General features: G+C 38.3%; 1 long non-coding RNA gene across 3 annotated transcripts; it reads left to right on the top strand.

Moving 5' to 3' along the window:
• The first annotated feature begins 2,156 nt into the window (after nt 1–2,156).
• Nucleotides 2,157–6,142, top strand: LOC123189314 (uncharacterized). Of its 3 annotated transcripts, none has more exons than XR_006495701.1 (4): nt 2,157–2,561; nt 2,935–4,019; nt 4,923–5,011; nt 5,891–6,142. It is a non-coding gene; the product is annotated as an uncharacterized lncRNA (long non-coding RNA). The 3 variants fall into 3 exon arrangements; XR_006495700.1 differs by having other exon boundaries at nt 2,157–2,609; XR_006495699.1 differs by lacking the exon at nt 2,157–2,561 and having other exon boundaries at nt 2,616–4,019.
• The last annotated feature ends 2,089 nt before the right edge of the window (nt 6,143–8,231 follow it).

The raw sequence follows: 8,231 nt of genomic DNA, 5'->3' as shown, positions 1-8,231 counted from the left end.
GGCATCACGTCCGTGACAAGTAGACCAACTCCTGCCTGCATCTACTACTATTACTCCACACATCAACCGCTATCCAGCATGCATCTAGAGTATTAAATTCAAAAGAACGGAGTAAAGCTTTAAGGAAGATGACATGATGTAGAGGGATAAACTCATGCAATATGATATAAACCCCATCTTTTTATCCTCGATGGCAACAATACAATACGTGTCATTTCCCCTACTGTCACTGGGATCGAGCACCGCAAGATTGAACCCAAAGCTAAGCACTTCTCCCATTGCAAGAAAGATCAATCTAGTAGGCCAAACCAAACTGAAAATTCGAAGAGACTTGCAAAGATAACCAATCATACATAAAATAATTCAGAGAAGATTCAAATATTGTTCATAGATAATCTTGATCATAAACCCACAATTCATCGGATCTCGACAAACACACCGCAAAAGAAGATTATATCGAATAGATCTCCAAGAGAATCGAGGAGAACTTTGTATTGAGATCCAAAGAGAGAGAAGAAGCCACCTAGCTAATAACTATGGACCCGAAGGTCTGAAGTAAACTACTCACACATCATCAGAGAGGCTATGGTGTTGATGTAGAAGCCCTCCGTGATCAATGCCCCCTCCGGTGGAGCACCAGAAAAGGCCCCAAGATGGGATCTCACAGGTACAGAAGGTGGCAGGGTGGAATTAGGTTTTCGTGGTGCTCCCTTATGTTTTCAGGGTACGTAGGTATATATAGGAGAAAGAAGTAGGTCGGTGGAGCCACGAGGGGCCCACGAGGGTGGAGGGCGCACCCAGGGGGTAGTCGCGCCCCTTCCTCATGGCTTCCTCGTTGGTTGCTTGACATCCACTCCAAGTCCTCTGGATCACGTTTGTTCCAAAAATCACGCTCCCAAAGGTTTCATTCCGTTTGGACTCCGTTTGATATTCTTTTCTGTGAAACACTGAAATAGGCAACAAAACAACAATTTGGGCTGGGCCTCCGGTTAATAGGTTAGTCCCAAAAATAATATAAAAGTATATAAATAAGCCCATTAAACATCCAAAACAGAATATATAATAGCATGGAGCAATCAAAAATTATAGATACGTTGGAGACGTATCAAGCATCCCCAAGCTTAATTCCTACTCGTCCTCGAGTAGGTAAATGATAAAAACAGAATTTTGATGTGGAATGCTTCCTAACATATTTCTCAATGTAATTTTCTTTATTGTGGCATGAATTTTCAGATCCGAAAGATTCAAGATAAAAGTTTAATATTGACATAAAAATAATAATACTTCAAGCATACTAACTAAGAAACCATGTCTTCTCAAAATAACATGGCCAAAGAAAGTGCAGCCCTACAAAATCATATAGTTTGGTCATGCTCCATTTTCGTCACACAAGAATGCTCTCATCATGCACAAACCCGATGACAAGCCAAGCAATTGTTTCATACTTTAGTAATCTCAAACTTTTTTCAACGTTCACGCAATACATGAGCGTGAGCCATGGATATAGCACTATGGGTGGAATACAATATAATGAAAGGGGTTATGTGGAGAAGACAAAAAGGAGAAAGTCTCACATTGACGCGGATAATCAATGGGCTAGGGAGATACCCATCAATTGATGTCAATGCAAGGAGTAGGGATTGCCATGCAATGGATGCACTAGAGCTATAAATGTATGAAAGCCAACAAAAGAAACTAAGTGAGTGTGCATCCTACTTGCTTGCTCACGAAGACCTAGGGCACTTGAGGAGGCCCATTGTTGGAATATACAAGCCAAGTTCTATAATGAAAAATTCCCACTAGTATATGAAAATAACAAAACAAGAGACTCTCTATCATAAAGATCATGGTGATACTTTGAAGCACAAGTGTGGAAAAAAGGATAGTAGCATTGCCCCTTTTTATTTTTATTTTTGGGCCTTCTATTTTTGGGCTTTCTCTTTGTTTTGGGACAATCTATCAATATCTATCTATATATCTATATACCTATACTAATCCTAGACTCCCTAGAAATTACCACGTTAATTAGAAATTACCATCCGTTTATCCAGTGGGACCGAATTATTACGGTCCAGATTAAATCTGATCACGGTTGTAGGAGTATCATATGAGCCTTCATTTTTAGCCTGGGGAAATTCCCAATCTCACGTGTCTCCTACATGGGGTTAGCCATTCTATGGCCCAACAAGCCATCCAACCTTCTCCATCTCCGCCTCCTCCCCGAAGCGCAGCCACGCCCTCGCTCCTCCTCCATCTCCGCCTCCTCCCTGAAGCACAACCACGCCCTCGCTCCTCCTGAAGCGCCACCAGCCTACCTCGATCTCCGCCGCCACCTCCCACCCCTACCTCCGCGGTGGTCCTGCGCCCCCTCTACCCCGACCTCCAGCGACAGTCCTCCCATCCCGATCTCCACCAATGGTCCTGCGTCCTCACCACCCGACCTCTGGAGAAGCTCTGATGACCCACCTCCCTCCCCGACCTCCACTGCGCTCCCGCGCTCTTCACCGTGGTCACGCCCCCATCCATGCCGGTAGTTCATGCTGGATTAGGAGGTTGTACACGTACGTCTATATTTATGTTCAAGTCGAGCTTCGTGGATCTGAAGGCATGTATGATCAAGAACCTATTAATTGCATTCAATTCAATCTCACATGTGTGTGCTAGATGCTAGAAGAAATACTTCTCTTTTAATTTGTATATATGGTTGTGCGCACGTACATGTACTGGCACATCTTGCCGGAACCTGATTGGGAAGTCAGATTCGCTAAATCTATGCGCCCGTGTCTTCGTGCCATGTGACTCGCAACTCACGGCCTATATCAACAACACCAATTATATTTCTTCTCTCTTTATTATAACTAATGTCATCAAATCTGATAGTCGTCTATAGATGTTTTCCCTATGGATACTAAGATGCATGGCACCATTTTGCAGATACTTGGAGTATATATCTAGCATATCAAGCTACCGGAGACAACCAGTACTTCATTGAAATAATAACAACAATATCATCGTTTTGTCCAAATGACATCGTCCATGTATACTGATGTGGTTGGCACTCACCACAGGTAGTCGCTCCCCCCATAGATGAACTGTTTTATCTCTGTAGCTATTTTTGAATAAAACTGGTCATGTATAGCATGCATACCTTCTGGCTATATAGAAGTCGAGGTGCCTATGTGGGCTGCAAAAACAGAGGGCGTCCCCGACTTGGATTTTGTGTCCTGGTCGAGCACGTCATTAATTAATGGGCGTTGGACATGGACTCCACATGGAACGCTCTCTTTGACACATAAACGATGGCCTCAAGCCCCTATGTGGAAGTATTCAGCTTTGCCGTTCTACCATTTTCTCTATAAGAACGATGTACAATTTTGATGGAACACTAACCGCCAGTGCTACACCCGAGGTACACCATTGTATAATCCACATGCCAAACCATGAGTAAAGTAGCAAGCTATTATGTTTCAAAATTTATTTGGAAGAGCATGTGTTTTGGGTTTTATACTTCACCATGATCTTTTACTGTGTGCCTGCAACCATAGCTTCTATCGTCATTAACTTGCCATATACGGATAGTCTGCAGAGTTTACAAACAAGAGTGAAACCAATAATGATGGTTGATGATTATGGTATGATTGCCGGATTAATAATTCAGAACAAGAAAGCTATTTTACTAGAAAAGCTGCTCCCGCGCTCTTCACCGTGGTCACACCCCCATCCATGCCGCTCTACTCCCTGAACACCCATGAGAGCTCCGCCATCCTGTGAGGGGAGCAAGTCGAGGTGCCTATGCGGGCTGCAAAAATGGAGGGCGTCGCCAACTCTGATGTTTTGTCCTGCTCAAGCACGTCATTAATGTGTGTTGGAGATGGACTCGACATGGAACACTCTCTTTGCCACATCAAAGATGGCCTCAAGCCCCTATACAGAAGTATCCAATCTTGCTGTTCTACAATTTTCTCTGGAACAACGATGTACAACTTCGACGGAACAGGACCGCCAGTGCTCCACCTGAGGTACGCCACTGTATAATCCACATGCCAAACCATGAGTAAAGTAGCAAGCTATTCTGTTTCAAAATTTATTTAGAAGATCATGTGTTTTGGGTACTTCGCCATGGTCTTTTACTTTGTGCCTGCAACCACACCTTATGTTGTCATTACCTAGCCATATACATATAGTCTGCAGAGTTTACAAACAATAGTGGAACCTATACTGATGAATGATGATTATAGTATGACTGCCGGATTAATAATCCAGAGCAAGAAATATATTTTTACTAGAAAAGTTAAATCTAATATTAACAATAGTACGAATGTACTTCACCTACAAATTGTTCTTATCATTCTATCATTCCAGACGTTATATAAGCCACAAAATCACACTGCTGGTCACAACACTAACAGTAGGTCAAATCTTGGTGCTGCAACAGTTAGGCATGTAGTATGCAAGTTTAGAGATGGATATACCAAGTTTACTATGAACAAAAGCATGACAGGTTTGACAAACAACACATTTGTATTAATTCGGCGGTTCATTAGATATGACCTGCAAGAGTTGTCTGTGATGTATATGTTATGGATCAGCACACAGGTAGTTAATCTGTCTTTTTTGCCATTTAGTAAATTCAAGCCCTTAATATGATGCTCTGAATGTCATACAGAGTTAGTTTCAGATTGGTAGTGCATCTCACAGTGATTTTTATAACTGAAGTTGATCATAATCACTGTGTACAGAGCATTTCAATGTGATGTTCAATAAATTATAGAAATTAGAAGTATGCCTATTATTGTAACATATTGTAGTAAGGTAGTGCCACTTCCAAGAATCAAATGTATTTTATGTCCTGACAAGTTTTTCCTTAAATGTATACTATAAAGGGATCAGTAATGATTAATTGGCAATTTACTATGTTTCAGAATAAACTTCTCACGAGTGAAATTACTTCTGGCGTTGCAATGTAGCTAGATTGGAGAGAAACATGATAGCATCTTAATAATCCAGTAAGGTATTTGACGAGCTCCATTAAATAATTTATAGATAAATCATAGAGCCTTTTCTTTAATTCATCGAAAATTGTTTCGCTTCCAGTATGTAATTTGTACAAGAATCATGGAGTGCTTATGCATGCTTGCCTTTTGTTGACAACATAATTTTGTAAGTAAACTAAAATGACATGTATTTTCTACTCATAATGGTGAACCCAGTGGATAAAGGTGTGTATTGTGATAAAGTTATACTTCAGACTATTATTTTCGTTTGTGGAGAATAGACAAAATGCGGAAAGCCCATGGCAGCCACCACTTTTGTTACCTGCTCCGAGCAATGTAGGAATCTTGATCCTATGGTAGAATATTTATCTATACATGCGTTTCTGGTAGAAACCAACACATTTTACACCTAATTTTTACTTCTCTCACTACAAGTCTGATACAACACAGAACACTAATTAATCATATTCTCTTCATACTGTGTGCTCTCATTCTATATGTTTTTTGTACATATCTAACACACTAGAAGAACTCTTTAGAATCATTGGACTCAATGTCCTCCATGCCAATGTAATTTACGTCAACATGATGTTTGTACCAGAAAGGATCATGCATGTTTTCTCCTATCTATTATAGCTTGCCATTGTCATTGATGTAAAATGAAATCTTCATGGCATGCGCCTCTAGCTTCCCACTGCTGCAACCATTTTGAGAAAAGCTAGGAAAGGATAGCGTTGATATATGTACCTTTTTTTAAGCAAGTACCATTGATATACATATGAAAGACAGTTCATGCATTGTACTTTAGTAACTAGCCTTCACTAAAGGGACCAAAATCTATGTTTTTAAAAAATAAGCTAATCTTTACTAATCAGTTCTTTTGTTCTACTTTATAGATTGTAAACCAGTTTTTTAATGGGGGCAGTTTTTCGGTTGGACGGAAGTAACTCCACTCGCTAGGAGGGCTTGGTGGTAATATACAAGGCCGTGAAGCATTTTTCATGTAACTGGTAGTGATCTAAGTCACATGTTATTACAATGGATGCTACTACAACATTTCCGTATAAATGTATGCCACTGATCTTTGCATATATATTACACTCCATTTGTAAATAAATATAAGATGTTTTAATATGTTTCTACTACTATATGTTTTGATCATTATTATGACAATAGATCGATTATCTTCTCCGAAATATATTTTGTCGATGTGATCAAACATGTGTTACATGCCATCTAATGCAACATCGCTTTGTTTGAATGTTCACAATTATAACTTGCTATGACAAGAGATAACTATACATGTATTTTTTTGGAAGTAGAACAATACATGTTAGATCTCCAATGGTGTATCAACCAAAAAACAATACCACGGAATCTAAGAAAGCAAAAAAGAATACCATATACCTTCTATTAAGAGGATAGCTAACTACTCATGCTGAACAGCAAAAAAATGATGTACTATATAACTGATTGCTAAGAATTAAAAGAAGTCCCAAGGTAATGCTGGTTTGAAATCATATGAATATGTAAAATGCCTAATTATGAGTTTCTAAATCAATGTGGATAATCATGATAAACTGCTACATGTTTTTAATCAATATTTTATTTTCATGTCATTTGTTTAAAATCTAATATTTCATATTTAGTATTAGATTGTGGGGTCCAATTGTTTCTCAATTTCAATCAACGTCAAACGATAAGTTCGCAAGTTCCTCTTCATTTTGAATATTATAGTATAGCTCTTATTTCTTTCCGTTTGTAATCCGGTGTCCATCAATTCATTTTCTTTTATATCTTATTGGCCACCAAATTATAACATATAATGCAGGCCATAAGGAACTTATTCAAAGAATATAGTATTTTGTCCTATGGAAAATTTGAAGCAGTTGAGAACTTAATATGCCTGGATAATAATAATTTGGATATTTTTCTATATTATTGTGGAAAGAATTTGCAAAATGAACATACTAAAAATGTCACTATTATGTGTTTTTTAGTTCTAGCTCGTACATACGTCTAGATACTGGTATTTCGTGTAGTGATATGATATCACAAACTCAAGTTTGTAAAATGACCGTTTTCATTTAATCAGCTGGTCCAACATCTCCATTGAAGTTTGTTATAAAAGAAAATGAAGATATCTCATTCTAAACTATGAGTAGTATGAATTCCACATAAAAAAAACTAAAGTAAATTAGTAGCATAGCGTAAACCAACCACAATTTCAGCAAGGATATATTATATGATATAAGTTCACTTAAATGCTCATGCATATACCTATACATCTTTGGCCTTTAACAACTAGGCTTTAATGGTTTGCAAAAAACGCTACGCCGAATCTATATGTAGCACTATGAATCTAGAGTAAGATATTTATTTTCCAACTTTTACTTATAGTATATATATATGATATACACTCATGTTATATACATAATTGCCATTTTTTACAGTTAACCAAATGTTGTAGCATATTGCCAAACTTGCGAATATATATTTTTCACAATATGGCACATGAATATAGAATTTCAATTTTTACATGTGAACATGCGAAATTCATAAATGAAAATATGGAATTGGAGCATGTGTAAAAGAAATAAATGTTTGAGTTCAAACAAAACAAAAAATCTAATTAAAATAGACACTAGCCCTTTATTAAGTATGATCATCACACTTCTATTTATTTATTTACAACTCGATGATTACAACTCGATACTAGAACAAGATATGACTCTATATGAATGCCTTTGGCGGTGTACCGAGATGTGCAATGACTCATGAGTGGCATGTATTAAGGATTATGAACGGTGGCTTTGCCACAAATACGATGTCAACTACATGATCATGCAAGGCAATATGACAATGATGATGCGTGTCATAATAAACAGAACGGTGGAAAGTTGCATGGCAATATATCTCGGAATGGCTATGGAAATGCCATAATAGGTAGGTATGGTGTCTGTTTTGAGGAAGATATAAGGAGGTTTATGTGTGATAGAGCGTATCATATCACGGGGTTTGGATGCACCGGCGAAGTTTGCACCAACTCTCAAGGTGAGAAAGGGCAATGCATGGTACCGAAGAGGCTAGCAATGATGTAAGGGTGAGAGTGCGTATAATCCATGGACTCAACACTAGTCACAAAAAGAACTCACATACTTATTGCAAAAATCTACAAGTCATCAAAAACCAAGTATTACGCGCATGCCCCGTGGGGGATAGATTGGTAGGAAAAGA

Source organism: Triticum aestivum, chromosome 2A, assembly GCF_018294505.1.
Source record: "Triticum aestivum cultivar Chinese Spring chromosome 2A, IWGSC CS RefSeq v2.1, whole genome shotgun sequence".
In the NCBI taxonomy this organism is placed as follows: Eukaryota; Viridiplantae; Streptophyta; class Magnoliopsida; order Poales; family Poaceae; genus Triticum; species Triticum aestivum.
Note: the sequence above shows the minus strand (reverse complement) of the source record. Positions and strands in the feature narration are given on the sequence as shown.